The sequence below is a fragment of the Budorcas taxicolor genome, chromosome 3, assembly GCF_023091745.1.
Source record: "Budorcas taxicolor isolate Tak-1 chromosome 3, Takin1.1, whole genome shotgun sequence".
Taxonomy (NCBI): Eukaryota; Metazoa; Chordata; class Mammalia; order Artiodactyla; family Bovidae; genus Budorcas; species Budorcas taxicolor.
The window spans coordinates 120,144,333-120,162,661 of NC_068912.1; the positions used below are offsets into that span (position 1 = coordinate 120,144,333).

General features: G+C 58.2%; 1 non-coding gene across 1 annotated transcript; it reads right to left on the reverse strand.

Annotated features, from left to right (window-relative positions):
* Positions 1-3,039: 3,039 nt before the first annotated feature.
* LOC128045868 (small nucleolar RNA SNORA70) lies at positions 3,040-3,169 on the reverse strand. Its single transcript, XR_008199198.1, has one exon. It is a non-coding gene; the product is annotated as a small nucleolar RNA SNORA70 (small nucleolar RNA).
* Positions 3,170-18,329: the final 15,160 nt, after the last annotated feature.

The following is an 18,329-nucleotide window of genomic DNA, read 5'->3' on the forward strand; positions in this document are numbered from 1 at the left end:
GTGTGCATCCTGTGGGCTCAGCCCTCAGCCCTAGCCCCGTGGAGGGGACCCGCCGGCATCGGCACAGCTCTGTCCACCACCTTGCTTCCCTGGCCCGTTCATTCTGAAGCCGCTCTGTGAGCTCGTGAGGATGAGGCCTTGGGCATCCCTGCCCTCCAGGTAGGCAGGACGGTGTGCACAAGGTCACCAGAGGCCTGGCAGTGAGGTGACAGATGACAGGGGTCTCACAAGGTCACCAGAAAGGCTTGACAGTGATCTAACAGACGACACAGGGTCTTCAGAAGGTCACCAGAGAGGCCTGGCAGCGGGGTGACAGACGACGTGGGGGCGGGGGGGGGGGGGTCGGTGGTGGTGGGGGTGGGTGGTCTTCGATTTGCCTGGGGTAGCCAGCTGCAGGGCAGGGCTGGGAGGCACCCTCAGTGCCTGGAGCTCTCCATGCCTGCGGGGAGTGGCCTGGGGTGCATGGAGAGAAGGGTGGAGGTGAGGCCTCAGGCTGAGGGAGGAGCTTGCTCTCAAGTTTTGAGCAGGGCCAGGTGTGTGCCTGTTTGACAGGCACAGGTGTTTGTCTGGTTGAAGTCTCAGGAAGGACTGGAGGGAGGGCCTGGCCAGAAGCCTGCTACATTCTTCCAAGGGAGACAGCAGGGCATCCTGCTGGCAGCCGGCGAGGGGTGAGGGTCGAGGGAGCGGGCTGAGCTGCGGTTCCTCGGAAGCAAAGCTCACACTACAACGCTTGCTCAATCAGTCTGGCTGTGCAGACCGCCACAAGGAGCACCGGGACCCTCCAATCCAGGAGCATGGTGTGGCTCTTCGTTTCTGAGATCTTTATTTCTCTCAAAAATGTTTTGTAGTTTTGAGCATGCTGGTTTCCATTCCTATTTTACTGACAGTTTCTATCATAAATGAGTGTGGAATTTTGTAGAATGATTTTTTTGCTTCTATTGAGAGGATTATAATGGCACCCCACTCCAGTACTCCTGCCTGGAAAATCCCATGGACGGAGGAGCCTGGTAGGCTGCAGTCCGTGGGGTCGTTAAGAGTCGGATAGGACTGAGCGTCTGCACTTTCACTTTTCACTTTCATGCACTGGAGAAGGAGCCCACTCCAGTGTTCTTGCCTGGGGAATCCCAGGGACGGGGGAGCCTGGTGGGCTGCCGTCTATGGGGTCGCACAGAGTCGGACACGACTGATGCGGCTTAGCAGCGGCAGCAGCAGAGAAGATTATACGTTCTCTTTTGTTTCATTAGAATAGTGAATCGCACAGATTGACCCTCTCATGTCAGAATACGCTCTCTAGTCCTGGGAGGCTCGTCCCCTGTGGATTGCTTGCTCTCTGCACGGGAGGCTTCGGTCGGCTAATTCTTCTGTTTCGGCCGTGCCGGCCCTCGGTTGCAGTGCTCAGGCTTCCCCAGTCGTGATTCCTGGGCTTAGTTGCCCCAAAGCACTTGGGCTCTACCTCGCCAGCCAGGCCCTGAGCCGAGTCCGCTGCACTGAAAGCTGAGTTCTTAGCCTGGGCCACCAGGGAGCCCCCGCTGGCATCTTACCCAGGATCTCTGTGTCTGCGTTCAGGCGCGATGCCGATCTGTAGTTTTCTTGTAATAGAATCTTTGTCTGATTTAAAAAAAAAAAATGTTTATCTGTGTATTTGGCGGCACTGGGCCTTAGTGGCGGCACATGGGCTTTTTAGTTGTGGCATGTGGGCCTGAGCTCCCTGACCAGGAGTCAAGCCTGAGTCCCCTGCGCTGGACACAGAGTCCTAACTGCTGGGCCACCAAGCAAGCCCCAGGCTTTGTCTGCTTTTCAGCTCATTTCAGTTCAGTTCAGTCGCTCAGTCGTGTCCGACTCTTTGCGACCCCATGAATCACAGCACGCCAGGCCTCCCTGTCCATCACCATCTCCCAGAGTTCACTCAGACTCACGTCCATCGAGTCCGTGATGCCATCCAGCCATCTCATCCTCTGTCGTCCCCTTCTCCTCCTGCCCCCAATCCCTCCCAGCATGAAAGTCTTTTCCAATGGGTCAACTCTTCGCATGAGGGGGCCAAAGTACTGGAGTTTCAGCTTTAGCATCATTCCTTCCAAAGAAATCCCAGGGTTGATCTCCTTTAGAATGGACTGGTTGGATCTCCTTGCAGTCCAAGGGACTCTCAAGAGTCTTCTCCAACACCACAGTTCAAAAGCATCCATTCTTCGGCACTCAGCCTTCTTCACAGTCCAACTCTCACATCCATACATGACCACAGGAAAAACCATAGCCTTGACTAGACGGACCTTTGTCTAGTTTTAGTATGAGGGTAAAACTTGTCTTTGAAAATGAGTTGGGAAGTATTCATCCTTATTTATTTTCAGGAAGTGGTTAAGATTGCCGGTATTTCATTGCTAAGTGTTTGATAGAATTCCCCAGTGACACCATCTGGGTCAGGAGCATTCTTAGTGGAAAGGTTTTTAACTATGAATTCAACAACTTTAATAGATTTAAGCTATTCAAATTTTTTATTTCTTGTACAAATTCTGGCAACTTGTGACATTCAAGAAATTTGTGATTCTTATCTGAGTTGTCAAATGTCTTTGCATAAAGTTATTACTAACTTTCCTATATTATTCTAATGTCTGTAGACCTAAGTGGCATGTCCTCCTTCATTCTTTTCTTTCTGGACAGGAAAGTTGATTTACTGGTGGGCGCGAGTACGGGAAGGGCAAAGCAAAGCTCTCATGACTGCAGGGCCCGCCATCTGTCTCAGGAGCCACGATTAGGGATTGTTTGACCCCATAGTCGTCCAAGACAAGCCGCTTTTCTGCCACCATATCTTCAGATTCATCCACATTAAACTCAGTAAATGCCTACTCCTTGGAGATGTGGAACTTCTGGCAGGAAAAACGTGAACTTGGCCCTCGCCTCAATTACGCACTCCTTGTTCTGCACCTTGGTACAGATGGACACTGTGACTTGGCCATTGTGGATCCTGGCCACTGTGCCCTGGGGCTTCCAAAGGCACCGTGTACACCTGTCTGGAGCCTAGACTGGGGACAGCATGCCAGCCATGAACGTCCCAGGTCCCTTAGAGCAACCTGAACAGGCCGCAGGCTGCATGCCCTACCCAGAAGGCAGACAGCACACAGCACCCCCGCCCCCAGCCATGGGGAAAATGCACCGTTGACTTAATTGGCCGCAAACCTTCACGCTTGACGTTAGTCATTTTTGGACTTTTTTCTTGATCAGTTTAGCCAGAGGTTTATCAACTTCATTGATCTTTTCAAAGAACCAACTTCCATGTTACTGACTTTCCTCTATTGTTATTTTTCTATTTTATTAATCGTTTACCTTTCCTTCCTTCTTACTTGGTTAGTTTGTTGTTGTTTGCTTCCCAAAGTGAAGTCTTAATGACTTTTGTCCTTTTCTCCTTTCCCAGTATAATCACTTAAAGATACAATTTTTTCTCTAAACTCTGAATTAGCTTTATCTCACAGATATTGGTAAGTTGTGTTTTCATTATTAATTAGTTCAAAATATTTTCTCACTTCCCTTTGATTACTTATTTAGCCCTTGAATTTATTATAGCTATTTAATTTCCAAATATTTGGGCATTCTTTCAGTTCAGTTCAGTTTAGTCACTCAGTCGTGTCTGACTCTTTGCGACCCCATGAATGACAGCACCCCAGGCCTCCCTGTCCATCACCAACTCCTGGAGTCCACCCAAACCCATGTCCATTGAGTCGGTGATGCCATCCAACCATCTCATCCTCTGTCGTCCCCTTCTCCTCCTGCCCTCAATCTTTCTCAGCAGCAGGGTCTTTTCCAATGAGTTAGCTCTTTGCATCAGGTGGCCAAAGTATTGGAATTTCAGCTTCAACATCAGTCCTTCCAATGAACAGCCAGGACTGATCTCCTTTAGGATGGACTGGTTAGATCTCCTTGCAGTCCAAGGGACTCTCAAGAGTCTTCTCCAACACCACAGTTCAAAAGCATCAATTCTTCTACACTCAGCTTTCTTTATAGTTAAGCTCTCACATCCATACATGACCACTGGAAAAACCATAGCCTTGACTAGCAGACCTTTGTTGACAGAGTAACGTCTCTGCTTTGTAACATGCTGTCTAGGTTGGTCATAACTTTCCTTCCAAGGAGGAAGCATCTTAGCTTAGTTTTTTGTTGCTTATTCCTCATTTAGTTGTGTTGCACTTGAAGAACATATTATATATGATTTAAATCCTCTTAGCTGTACTGAGACTTGCTTTATGACCCAGCATATGGCCTATTTTGAAGGCCACGTATGGGTATACAATTCTATGGACATTGTGTGGGCAAGTTGATTCACACTGTTCAAATCTATCATAGTCTTAATAATTTTTTCTTAGTTACTGAGAAAGGAGTGTTGGAATAGCTTACTATAATTGTGGATTTGTCTATTTATTCTTCTGAGTTGATCCTTTTATGATTATGAAGCTTCACCTTTTATCTCCAGTAAGATTCCCTGTATTGAAATCTACTTAGAGATCAGTATTGGAGAAGGGAATGGAAACTCATTTCCAGTACTCTTGCCTGGAGAATTCTATGGACAGAGGAGCCTGGCAGGCTACAGTCCATGGGTTGCAAAGAGGTGGACGTAACTGAGTGACTAACAGACACAGATGTCAGTATACCCAACCCAGCTTTCTTATGATTAGTGACAGCGATGCGACCCCAGGGACTAGACGCTGCACGGAGCTCTCCAGGCCAGAACACCGGAGTGGTAGCCTTTCCCTTCTGCAGAGGATCTTCCCAACCCAGGGACTGAGCCCAGGTCTGCCACACTGCCAGGATTCTTTACCAGCTGGGCCACAAGGGAGACCCTTATGACTCTTACGATCAGGTTTCATTTTCTGTCTTCCACTCACTCACTTCGTCATCACTTTTTACTTTCAATCTGTTTGTAAAGTGCGTGTCATTCACGGTGTATCTTCGCCTCTTGCTTTTTTAATCCAATTTGATAATCTTTGTCTTTTAATTGAAGTTTTAGACCAGTTATATTTAATGTAATTGTTGATATGGTTGGGTTAAATCCACCATCTTGCTGTTTTCTAGGTATCTCATCTATCCTTTGCTCCTTTTCCTCTCACTATTGGATTAACTGGAATACATTGTTTTATGTTCCATTTATCTCCTCTGTTACTTTATTTATTATACTTCTTTGTTTTATCTTTTCAGTGGTTGCTATTGGGCTTTCAATATGCATATTTAACTTATGGATGACTGATTGGATGTAAGAGAGAGGGGAAATTTGTGCGTTAAAAATGACACTGGAATATCTGGCCTTGGCAACAAGAGGAGTCATGCTCTGAAATAGGGAACCCTGAAGGAAGATTGCGGGGTGGGGAGTGACAAAGGGGCTCGAAGATGTGATCAGTTTTGGTTCCTTTTCTGAGATAGGGAAATTTGAGGGAAGATTGCAGAGTCGGGGGGTGATGAAGGGGCTCGAAGATGTGATCAGTTTTGGTCAAGTCACACTTCAATTGCTTGTTATGTGTCCAGAAGAAGATGCCTGGTGGGCAGTCCATGTGTAGTCCAGAGGTCTGAGCTGGAGCTGGTGGCAGGGTTGTGGGCATGGGGTGATTCTTGAATCAATAGGACTGGGTGAATCTGTTACGAAGAGTGTGTGATCAGGTGAGAAAAGGCCCCAGTGAAACTCAGCCCAAGACCCAAGGACCAAGCCCCAGGGAACCAAGTTAGGACCCACATGGAGAACAACAGGGGTGTGAGAGGAAAGGCCAGAGAGGAAGAGCAGAACAAGGCACGTGTGCCATCACAGAGCTGAAGGGGAAGCGGCCTAGCAAGCGCCCCCAGGTGCCACCTCCAGATGGTCCTGAGTCTGGGCGGCGTGCAGCAGGCCTCGGGGTCATCTGAGGACCTCCTCCTACTGTGCACGAGTACCTCGTGTGCACTGTGCCACCTCCAGATGGTCCTGAGTCTGGGCGGCGTGCAGGGGGCCTCGGGGTCATCTGAGGACCTCCTCCTACTGTGCACGAGTCCTTGTGTGCGTTTGGATCTGGTCCACATTGCATTAAAGCACTTTTAAAATAAGGAACTAGGGATGGTTCCCCTCTGCCAAGTGCTGCTGGGAGGTGGAATAAGGTGGTGTATTGGGGGTTTGCAGGGGTCTGAGGCACCGCAGCCAGAGGCCCTCAGGGAGGATGTTTCTGGGCACTGACCGGGGAGGGTCCCCTGGTCCCAGGGGTCCCACACGGTGGTGGAGGCGGAGGGACTGGGGAAGCAGACTGTGAGCGTGTGGATGTCTTTCTGGAGAACTTGGGCCTGGTGGGCTTGAGGCACCATATATCCTCTAGCTGGGCCCTGCAGACAGCTGTGCCCTGGGGAGGGTGGGCAGGCAGTGAGCAGGCCCAGGCAAGTCTTCTCCAGAGGGTGAAGTACGGGGGTGCATTGCAGGACCAGGGAGGACGAGGGGCCTGTGCTCTTGGCCTGCAGGGCTTCCCTGGCGACCGGCCCCCCAAGTCCTCTCCCTCCTGCTCGAGCAGCTGCTCAGGCAGCCAGCGGCCCCTGGGGGAACAGATTCCCCAGTCCCCACCCTGTCCCGGACGCTAATCTGAGCAGCACCCAACCCACAGGCTTTCCGCAGCCCTGCAACCTGACAATCTGCCTGGTTGCTGACTTCCTAGAAGTGCAGGGCCACCACACCGACCTCGAGCAGGAGGCCAGCTGCTCGGCTCAGGGCCTGCCAGAGGGGGCTCAGCAGACTGGGGAGGGGAGCACACGGGGCACCTGTGGCGAGGGGCCCAGGACAGGCAGGTGGGGGAGGTGGGAGCGTGAGGGCGAGCCAGTGCAGGCATCGGGCCCATGAGTGGCCCCGAACTGCCGTATGTGTGCGTGTGTGCGTGCATGCGTGTATACCTATGTGTGCATACATGTATGTGTGCCTGTGATTGTGCCTCTGTGTTTGGCGTGTGTACATGTATGTGTGTCCCTGTGTTTGTGTGCATACCTGCACACACACACATGTAGACAGGTCGTGGGGGCTGTACTGCACCAACCACATCCGAAAGTCAGCCAAGTGCAGCTCCGCCATCTGCCCTGCCCCCGCCCCCCTCCTCAGACAGCCCGTCCACTCTCTGTTCGGCAGAAGTCCTCTCTCGGGCACAGGTTGGCCCGGGGTTGCCCTGTGCCATCAGCCCCTCAAGCCTCTGACGCTTAGGGATTTCTCGTCTTTTCAGGACCGCTGAGAGAACCCTGTCTCCTACACCACTGTGGAGTCAGAAGTCCCAAATGTACTTTCCACACTGTCTGTCTGTGGATTTTTAGTGGGGTGCTGGCCATCTTTTTAAAAACTTTTTATTTTGGAAAATCTCCAGTAGACATAATTTTCATAATAGAGGCTATGATGAGCTCCAAGTGCCCCCTACCCCCAACTTCAACAGTGACCAAATGACTCACACAGTTTTATCTGCCCTTGCTCCACCAACGAAGGCGAAGGCGAAGTCGCTCAGTCATGTCCGACTCTTTGCGACCCCGTGGACTATGGCCCACCACACTCCTCCGTCCATGGGATTCTCCAGGCAAGAATACTGGAGTGGGTTGCCATTTCCTTCTCCAGGGGATCTTCCTGACCCAGGGATCGACCCCAGGAGGTTTTAAAAGAAGCAGACATTATATCAGGTCATCTACCAAAACTTCAGCCTAAAGGAAAGATAAGGGCTTTAAAGCACACTGCAAGGTCATTGCCACCCCAAATCGGGCGAGCAGCCAGCGCTCACTTTCCCCACTGTTGCGTGTACCTTTAGAACTGTTTATCTGCATGCGCTGGGGTCTGAGGGTTTTGGCCGCAGGCCCGAATCCCATGTGTGACGGCGAGGCCTCGCCCACCGGCTTCTCAGAGAGTGCAGTCAGCCCTGCCCAGCGGGGCCGCGCTTTGCGCGCCCCTGCCTTCCCAGCCCGGGCATCGCCATCGAGGCCTCCTTGGGGGGACCGGGTTGAGGTGCTTCCGCCCCGACTCTACTTCCTGTCTCAGCCTGTCCCCTCAGTCCCCCGCACTGCAGGGCCACACCTGGGGGGCTCCTCAGTAGAGGAGATCCCCCCCGTGTTGTCTGACCCGCCCGCGGTCCCACTGGGCAGAGTGGAGCTCCGAGAAGCCCTGCCCTCCCTCCCGGCTCACGTCCGCGCCCTCGCACTGAGTGGGTAAGCTGCATTGCGAACAAGGCGCTCCACTCGGCATCCTGACTGCCTGGCCACCAGCAGTTCGGCAGGCCCAGAGTCCACGTCCCCTCCTGACGGGCGCACCACCAAGCGTGCCTCATCTCTTCACCTCCCCTTTTTTAAACAAATAGAAGTGTAGTTTGGGCTTCCCTGATGTCTTAGACGGTTAAGAATCCGCCTGCAATGCAGGACACCCAGGTTTGGTCCCTGGATCAGGAAGATCCCCTGGAGAAGGGCATGGGTACCCACTCCAGTATTCTTGCCTGGAGAATCCTACGGACAGAGGAGCCTGGTGAGCAACAGGCCATGAGGTCGTGAAGGGTTCACACACGACCGAGAGACTAACATTTTCACTTCTTTTTTCTCACACTTGGTTACAATGTGTGTGAATTCCTGCTGCACAGAAAGCTATGCAGTCACACGTGTTCACATATGCACACGTGTTATTCAGTCACTGAGTCATGGCCTCCTCTCTGCAGCCCCTGGACCGCAGCACGCCAGGCTTCCCTGTCCGTCACCAGCTCCCAGAGTTTCAAACTCATGTCCATTGAGCGGGTGATGTCATCCAACCATCCTGCCCTCTGTTGTCCCCTTCTCCTCCGGCCCTCAGTCATTCCCAGTATGTGTGTGTGCACATATATATGTCTGTATACAGACTTTGGCATAGTCTTTTCCATTATGGCTTATCACAGAATACCAAAAGTAGTTCCCTGTTCCACAGGAAGACCTTGCTTACCTCTGCTAACCCCAGACTCCCAGCCTGCCCTCCCCCAGCCCCCTTCACCTCCCCTCTGACGCTTTTCTTCAGGGCTGGGCCGTGTAGAGCGGCCCCCAGCCCCGGGCTCACCGTGGGCACCCCTGGGGTGCCACCAGCTGTGTTCTGTGCCCGCCGCAGCTCCTGCCACTGGTGACCAGCTCCAGAGCTTAAATCAGGTTCAGGTGTGATTTTGGGGGTTTGGCGGGACCACTTCATGAAGCAACTTTCTTTTTCTAAGTATAGCTGAAAATTCATGAGTGTGAGCACTGTGCTCCAACCTGCTGAAAATTGCTCTCCTTGTGGGTGTTAGACGGTCCTGCCTCTGGTCACTGGGAGTGAGCTTGCTGTGGCTCTCGAGTCCCTTTGGTGTTGGTGACCATCTTGATCTGCTTTGCTCTCTGGTATGAAAAGCCATTCTGGGTGCATCTCAAATGTTCCCCAACCCAGACCTAAAAGCATCTACTTCTCTCTGCAGGCCTCCTTCCTCTTCATGAGAAATGCTAGCCAGAGACCACAATCTGGCTGTTAGGCAAGTTGGTTTCTAAGCCTTATCAGCAGTCAGAACAAATACGCTTCATCTTTAAGATAAGACCCAGCACGAGTACAAACTGATGCCCTCCTCGCAGACTCAGGTCTGCTGGTTTCCTTTCTTTTCCGAGTAGGTTTCTGTTTCCTTGTTTGTTTTCCGCTGTCCTGGGTCCTCATAGCTGCGCAGGCTTTTCTCTAGCTGTGGCGAGCGGTCTACTCTCCAGGATGGAGCGAGGGCTCCTTGTTGCAACGGTTCATTTCTGCAGAGCACGGGCCCTCCAGGATGGAGTCAGGGCTCCTTGGTGCGAGGGTTCACTCCTGCAGGGCACGGGCTCTGGGCCTCACAGGCTGCAGGAGCTGTGGCTCCGGCTCCAGAGATCAGCTCGATGGCCGCAGCACACAGGCTCAGCTGTTCCGAGGCACCTGGGATCCTCCCACACCAGGGATCGAACCCGCGTCTCCTGCACTGCCAGGCAGACTGTCTACCACTAGGCCACCAAGGGAAGCCCCAGGTCTGCTTCGTTTTTACTAAGTTTTATTGCTGATACACGTTTATCCTATAGCAGAAGTCTCAACAATGCCCGACACGGTTATTCACTTGCTTTATCCCATAGCACAACAGTCTCAAAATAAAGACCTCACACTACTGTCAACAACATGGTTACTGAAAATAATTGAAGATGCACTTTTGCAAAAATCATTCAGTTACACAGACGTACAGGCAAGACAGTGTTTTTAAAATATTTGGAAGGTGATTACGCACAATGGAACATTTCGGCCATTCTCTTTGTCGTCAGGCTGTAAGGATACACAATCGAAATACTGGATTTTAAAATCACTTGGAAGAATTTGGTAGGGTTATGCTACCAACTGATCTTGCAAATTAATTGTCTTCACCTTGCTTTCAAGTTCAAGAATCCCTTTTAAAATATAATGTAATTTAATTTAGTAATTGCATAAATATTTACCTGGTTCCAAAGCCAAATCTACAAATGAAAGTATATTCTCCGAAGTCCAGTTTTGATCTCTCTCTCCCTTCACCTCTCTTCTCCCTAGTCCCTATAGGTAGCAATTTAATTTTAAACAAATGTTATGGCTTATTCTTCCATTTGTAAAAAATATAGCCTTCTGCTCCTACATAAATACATGAGCATCAACACCTTTTTTTTCACTTAACTGTATATCCTGGAGATGACCATACGCTCGTGTATGGTCAAAGACATTTCTCTTCGCTTTTTGCAACTGCCCAGTTCTGCATGGCGGGGAAGGGACAGACTCCACGCCACCCGGGCCCGTGGACAGCTGTCTGAGCGGGGTCCAGGCTGTTGCTGCCCCACAGCCCCACAGATCAGCCTCTCCCGCACCCTCTCCCTCAGTCCGCCGTCCATCTGTGGAGGAGATTCCCAGAGGTGGGGTTACAAGGTCAAAGGGCCCAGCTGGATGCTGCCCGGTGCCCCTCCAGGGGGTTAGAAGTCAGAGGAGAGTGTCCAAGGGTGTCCTCCCCCCACGGATGGTTGTCAGACTTGGCTCTGGCCCACCTGACGGGAGACGGGGCTGCCGTGCCCTGTATGCTGGGTGCCCTCTTTCGAACAATTTCCGTCTCCTTCTCTGTGAACCGTCCAGCCATCGCATTACCGGTCGGCATCTTGCCCACCCTCCAGAGGGCCTTCTGCCTCAGCGTCGCTGGGGTGCTGATCAAGTTGGGCTCCCCCTAGACAGACTGGCTCGTACCAGCCTGAGCTGGAGGCCGCCTGCCCTTGGGGTTGGGGGCGGAGGACCCCTTTGTGGAGAGACAGAGCCCCAGGGTGCTCTGAACCTGGGTGCTGACTTCAAGGCGAAGATGACGTGCATGAGGCACACGTCTGCTCTCTGCCCACCAGACTCCCCAGCCTGAGGCTGCCACCAGGGAACAGCGCCTGGGAGCTGCTGTCGGGCTGCAGGGGTCCCAACCAGGGAGTGGGTCCCTGGAGAGAAAGAGGGGCAGAGAGTGTGGGCAGCACCTGCCTGGATGGGGCGGGCCCAGATGGCCATCTCTGCTGGGAAGGGAGGCCCGAGACCAGGCAGGCGCTGATGGCCGGAGGCCGCAGGGAGGCGGTGTCCCCAGGAGGAGGGCTGGTGTGGGGCAGTGTTCCTTCCAGGCAGACAATCCCCAGGCAGAGAAAGGGGAAGGAGGCCCTGGGGGAGGCAGGAACCTGTGGCCAGCTGTACCAGCTCCTCACCGCTGTGGGGGGCGGGGGGTGGGTCCCAGGGTTCAGAGCAGGAGGCAGAGCGGGCAGCCTGGCAGGCACCCTGGAGGAGGCCCCATGAGCCGCCAGGCACCCCTGCCCTCAGCCCAGCCAAGCCAGGGAGGCAGGGTGGTGCTCACGCGTCCCCATCCTGGGCTCTGCCTGCCCGTGGTGTCTGAGGTGGGGTTGCAGGAGGGGAGCTGCCCCCGGCCCTGGTCCCTGAGTAATGCTACTGTTGGCTGGATGGGGTGTCAGGACCAGGCGCTGGGAAGCCCAAGGCCCCGCTGCCCGGCCCGTGGGTCCGATTCTGTGGGCCAGAACGACAGGTCCACCCCTCAGGCCCAACTACTCCCCAAGGGGGACCCAGAGGTGACCTTGGGGGCAGCCAGGCCAGGCTGGCAGAACCCCACAACACCTCAGGGGTCCCTCACAACCCCTCAGGGGCCCCAGCTATGCAGTTTCTCTCCCTGGGGCAAGTCCCCCAGCTGGGAAAGGACTGGCCATGCCTGGCTGGGCCTCTGTCGGGCACCCTGGGGTCCCAGGGCGAAGGGCTGTGGAAGGGGCTGCAGAGGGCAGTAGGGCTGAGGGGGTCTGTCTGAGAGCACGAGGGGTTTGGGGGGCCACAGGGAAGTGTATGGTGAGAGCTCAGGGGCACCGTGAGGGCCGGACAGCAGAGCTGCCCACCCTGGGTGCTGGAGTGGGAGTATGCACCCTGGACATGTGCCCTTTGGCCACCAGGCCCCTGGCCTGAGCGGTAGTCACAGACGGAGCGGCAGTCCAGAGCCTGGAGGGCATCTGGTGCGCTGGTCATCTGACCAGAGGACCACGGGCTCCGCTGCCCAGGTGAGCCGGCTCCTTTCTGGAAACAGAGCGGTCATCCCTGGGCCCCTCAGCACCCATCCCTCGTGGGCTCACCGGCAGGAGGGCCCAGGGGGCAGTGCAAGCCAGAGGCCACAGGTGGGCAAGGCAGCGTGGCCTTCTCGAGCCCGACTGCGCCCCTGGGCCTGGCTGTGTCCCCCAGACTCCGCCCCTGGAGTGAGAGCAGGAGCCTGTGGGGACAGCAGGGGGCCTGTCCCCCACCCCGGGCACAGCCAAGCCCTGCTCTCCGGCCACCAGCCCGCTCCCCGCTCAGCCACAGGTGCTGAGCGATGGACACCGGGGCGCGGGCGGGTGAGCAGCCAGGTCTCGGGCCACGGAGCACTTCCTGGAGCGGCAGAGGCACCGCTGCAGGGGCTGCAGGGTTCCTGGGGGCCCCCGGAGCCGGCGTGGGGGTCCCTGCCCGAGCCGGTGGGGGCAGGGCGGGAGGCGGGGTCCCTGGCTCCCTGCGCTTCTCACCGAGGAGGCGGGTGGCAGAGCGGCGGGGGCTGTGTGCGGCGTCCCCTGCCCTCCACCCCCGCGGGTCGGGTCGGGGCCTTGGCTCTCCCTGCCCCTCAGCCACTCCCGCGGCAGGACCCTGTCTGATAGACAGGTGGTCAGTGCGTGATGAGTCACAGGTCACATCCGAGGGCCTGCGGGGGCGGCAGGGTGAGCCTCGCACAGGTCAAGTCTCGAGTGGAGGGCGTCTCACGCCAAAGAGCTGCACCCAGGCAGCCACGTCCCGGGGCTGAGGGGCCAGTTCACCGCCCACCCGCTGCAGACCCTTCCCCGCTGCACATCACTTCTCCATTTTTATAAACTTGTTTTGTGGAACAGTTCAACTGTATGTCGAAATAGGGGGTCTCGTACGGAGACTTCCAGTGTGCCTGCCCCACGAGGACCGAGGCCGCCTGGCCTTACGGCAAAGCCCCGTCCCCTGTGTCACCTCAGCCGGTGACTCGGGAGTGAGCGCCCAGCAGGCAGGACCAGCCAAGGCGTGGTGATGAGCCCGAGGACAGGAGCTGGCCCCCGGCCCTGCCCACACTGGCCAGTCCCCGCCGTCCACGCACAGAGGACGCCAGCCCCAGGTGGCTCTCGACAGTCCAGGCCTGCGGGGTCCCTCGGGGGGCTGGGGGCAGAGCTCGGCTCCTCCAACTGCCCCTTCATGAGGGACCGGCCTGCAGGAAGATGGAGGGTGCGAGTCCAGGAAGAAACAGCCAATGGGGGGCCCAGATCCCCAGAGAGACGCGCCTGGAGGTGCAGCGGTCGCCGTGGGGGGACCAGGGAGGAGGGACGAGCGGGCAGCCTGGCCAGGAAGGGTGCAGTGCCCCTGCTCTCCTGCCTTCCTCAGGCCCTGAGGCCGGTCTGGCGGCTCAGGTGACACCTGAGCCCAGGGCCTCTGGGCAGCGTTGGGCGAGGGAGGAACAGCCAGCCAGTTGAACAGCGCCTGCGGTCTTCAGGTCTGGGGTGGAGTTCAAGGCTGTTTCCTCAAGATGGGGCCTCATTTTCCTGTGAGGTGGGGTGAGGATGGTCCCCAGGAGTGAGCGGTGAGCCTGGGGTGAGGATGGTCCCAGGGGTGAGCCTGGGGTGGGGTGAGGATGGTCCCCAGGGGTGAGGGGTGAGCCCGGGGTGGGGTGAGGATGGTCCCAGGGGTGAGGGGTGAGCCCGCGGTGAGGTGAGGATGGTCCCAGGGGTGAGCGGTGAGCCTGGGGTGAGGATGGTCCCAGGGGTGAGCAGTGAGCCTGGGGTGAGGATGGTCCCAGGGGTGAGGGGTGAGCCCGTGGTGAGGTGAGGATGGTCCCAGGGGTGAGCGGTGAGCCTGGGGTGAGGATGGTCCCAGGGGTGAGGGGTGAGCCTGGGGTGGGGTGAGGATGGTCCCCAGGGGTGAGGGGTGAGCCTGGGGTGAGGACGGTCCCAGGGGTGAGGGGTGAGCCTGGGGTGGGGGGAGAATGGTCCCAGGGGTGAGAGGTGAGCCCGGGGTGGGGTGAGGATGGTCTCAGGGGTGAGGGGTGAGCCTGGGGTGAGGATGGTCCCCAGGGGTGAGGGGTGAGCCTGGGGTGGGTGAGGACGGTCTCAGGGGTGAGGGGTGAGCCCGGGGTGGGGTGAGGATGGTCCAGGGGTGAGGGGTGAGCCCGGGGTGGGGTGAGGATGGTCTCAGGGGTGAGGGGTGAGCCTGGGGTGGGGGGAGAATGGTCCCAGGGGTGAGGGGTGAGCCTGGGGTGAGGACGGTCCCAGGGGTGAGGGGTGAGCCTGGGGTGGGGTGAGGATGGTCCCCAGGGGTGAGGGGGGAGCCCAGGGTGGGGTGAGGATGGTCCCCAGGGGTGAGGGGTGAGCCTGGGGTGAGGATGGTCCCAGGGGTGAGGGGTGACCCTGGGGTGAGGATGATCCCCAGGGGTGAGGGGTGAGCCTGGGTTGGGGTGAGGATGGTCCCAGGGGTGAGGGGTGAGTTGGGGTGAGGGGAGGGCTCGGGTTCGGGGGAGTTTGAGGCTGGTGGTGGGAGAAGCTGTAGGCCCACCCCTCTCCTCCCCCTCCCCCGGCAGTGTCCCCTTCCCTGGCAGCTTCCACGGGTGTCCCCCCTTCCTCCTGCACCCCCCACGTGGTGTCCCGTAGTCACCCCTGCCTTGCCCACTACAGTAGCAGCGTGCAAATAACAGGCCCCAGGCCGGCTTGGGGCCAGACCAGTGGTGGGGGCGGGGGGCGGGGGGTTGTTTCCCAGCCGAGTTTTGAGAAGAGGGGAACAGAAAGTGCTGGCAGCGACAGAAGGCTGAGCCTAAGGCCCAGAGGCCCACCCCTGGGGTGCCCTCGGCCCCCTCCCCGAGGTGCCTGGGGCAGGGCTGGCGCTAGGCGAGGCAAGTGAGGTGCTGCCCCCCACCCCCTCATCTAAGGGCCCGCGGTCAGCAATCAGGGTAAACTGTCCTCCCGAGCAATACACCGGAGACAAGGCAAGGTCCAGGAAGATGGAAGCAGCAGTTAGACCACGGCGGCTGGTAGGACCAGCGCTCCTTTGCCTCAGGCTGAGGTGGGCGGTGAGGGAGCCCCTGCGCCCGCAGCAGCGGCCACGTCTCCCCGCGGACAGCGCTGCTCCCCCCACCCCCACCCCGCGCCCAGCTGCGCCCAGATTGTGAAAGCGAGGCTGGCCCGCCCCGCCTCTAGCCTCCCCTTCCAGCGCCGAGGCACCGCGGCTCGGCCCTTCCATCTTGCAGGAAGCCCCTCCCCACTCCGCTCCGCCCACGTCCCAAGTCCGGCTTCAGGGCTGCCTCCTTCTGGAAGCCTCCCGGTCCTGACCTGCCCTCCGTGAACCCCACGAGGTGAGTGCAGGCTCCCCTGTGCCGGGTGCGTCCCCCTGGGCCATCTCCCCAACGCCCTGCCAGCCGTGCCCACGAGTGAGGCGCCCACGGCTAGGGTGGGCATGGAAGGGGGCAGACCAGTGTAGAGCCAGGCCAGAGTGGGCACAGAGTCACGGAGCCCTGGGGAGGACCGCTGGGGAGTCAAGGCCCTCGGCCAGTGGCCACACTGAGCGGCTCGTGACATCCCACCTGCATGTCCTCAGGGTCCTTTGCCCTCGTTCTGGGCCGGTCCTGAGTCCGCCACTCCGATGGCGGGGACATCACTCCCACCCCAGGTGATGAGGCCGGGGATGGGGGTGGTGGAGGACAGGGGGTCCTGGAGGCAGTGGGGTTCCCAGGGGCAAGGGTAGGGATGGGGATGGGGGCCCTGGCAACACCCAGCAGCCTCCTAGGGAGCGACTCCGCCTTCTGGGCACTTGCCTAGAAGAGGTTCATCTGGACAGGGCAGGGATGCCAACATCCAATCTCAGGAGTGTGTCCCCCCGCTGCAGCGTTGCCAGTGGTCTTTTCTCTCAAACTCCAACTATTCTGAGGGGTGAAGGGCCAGGACCCCGGAGCAGGAGGAGCCCCCTGCCTTCAGTCCCGCACTTGGAAACCTGACCCCCCAACAGGCTGCCATGAGTGCTCTCGGGCAGGTGTGAAGCAGGAGAGGCGGGTGCTGGGGCCAGGAGCGCTGAGCAGTGAGGGTGGGGGGCCTCGGAGACGGAGCCTTGTCTGAGCCTGAGCTTGGAGCAGTAGCGGGGCCGTGGGCCCTGCCCGCCCTGCTCTGCGGAGGGCGCCTTAGGGCTCTGAGCCCGTCCAGCAACGGGGATGGGTCTGGTCTGGACTCTGAAGCCGGCCTGGTGGGGCCAGCCCTCTTGGACCCCCGGGAACCCAATGGACCTGGAGGAAAGGACCCAGCCTTGCCCTCCCTCCGGTGGGGGGATGGTGAGTCGGCTGCAGGGCCAGTAGAGGGAAGGGCTGTGGGGTGGGGAGGCGGGGGGGCTGCACCCCACTCCAGGCCGCGGCCACTCATGTTTACAAGCGCCTGCTTTGGCCCAAGACTCTGCTTGTCGCCGGGTGCTGGCCACCCGGTTGATTCTCCCATTGGGCCCTGCTGACCCGTGAATGGGACTTGTGAGGCCCTGCTCTCTGCAGGAGCAGGAGGGGTCCCAGCCACAAGCCGGGACAAGGACGCGGGGAAAATTCAGGAGAAGGTCTGTGGCTGAACGCCAGGTTGCAGAGGGGCGCAGAGGGCTGCAGAGGCTGGGAGCTGGTGGGGAGGGGATGGTCGGAGAGGAGGGACGGCAGGGGAGGGGCCGACAGTGGGACCCTCCAGCCTGGTCTGCAGGGTGAGTCCAGTCCCCTCCTCCGGGCAGGGTCCCTGGTTCCCGAGTCAGGAGGCCAGCCAGTCCCCTTCGTGGAGTCCCAGGTTCTGCCTGTGGAAACGGGCAGGGTGGGGTCGAACTCGCCCCAGCCCCTCACAGGCCATGCAGGGAGAGGTGCTGAGGTCAGGGGCAGACAGCCCAAGCCGAGCGGACAGGGTGCTGCCCTCGGGTGGTGGGGGAGGGCAGAGTGGTCCCTGTGAGCAGGGTCTGGGGCCCTGAGCTCAGAGGGGAGGGAACAGGAGAGAACATTCTAGAAGGGGAGGGGGTGGTCTGCAAGGCCGGCTTCCGAGGATGGGTGGTGAGGAGGCTAGCTGGTGGAGGGGCGCAGGGGTTGGAGCAGAGCGGCAGGAAACCCACCCGGAGTGGGCTGTGCTGCGCTGCCGTGCGTGCGGAGGTGCAGGGCTTCCTGCCAGGACGCGGGGGTGGGTCGGGTACTGACCACAGACACGGGGTCCCCGCCCGGGAGATGACGGGGAAGGTGTCTCTGCACCACGGGAGGTCGCGACCTCCGCCTCCGCTGTCTCCAGGAAGACCACTGCTTCTCCGGGCGTCAACAGAGGCGGCCGCTGGCACCCCACTTCCTCTCCCAGGAATCCCCCAGGCAGCCCCGGTCTGGGCCAGCAAGGGCAGCGGGGAGCCCCGCACACTGTCACTGTTGTGAGCCCGCCCACTGCCTGCCGGCGTTAAGGAGGGGTGCGGTCGGGACAGCGTGGGGGCCCGGCTCACCCGGCCCTGCTTCCCTGCCAGCCCTTCGGCAGGACCTGTCAAGGCGTCGGCAGCTCAGGAGGGAACCAGTGAGTCCGGTCAGTGCCCGCGGGGGCCGGGGGTCTTAGAGGGTGAGGCCCGTGACGGGGTCTCAGGGGGTGAGGCCCGTGACGAGGTCTCAGAGGTTTGAGGGTGAGGGGGTCTCAGGAGTGAGGGTGAGGGGGTCTCAGAAGGGGTCTCAGGGGTGAGGGCCGTGATGGGGGCTCAGAGGTCTGAGGGTGACTGGATCTCAGAGGGTGAGGGTGAGGGGGTCTCAGAGGTTTGAGGGTGAGGGGGTCTCAGGAGTGAGGGTGAGGGGGTCTCAGAA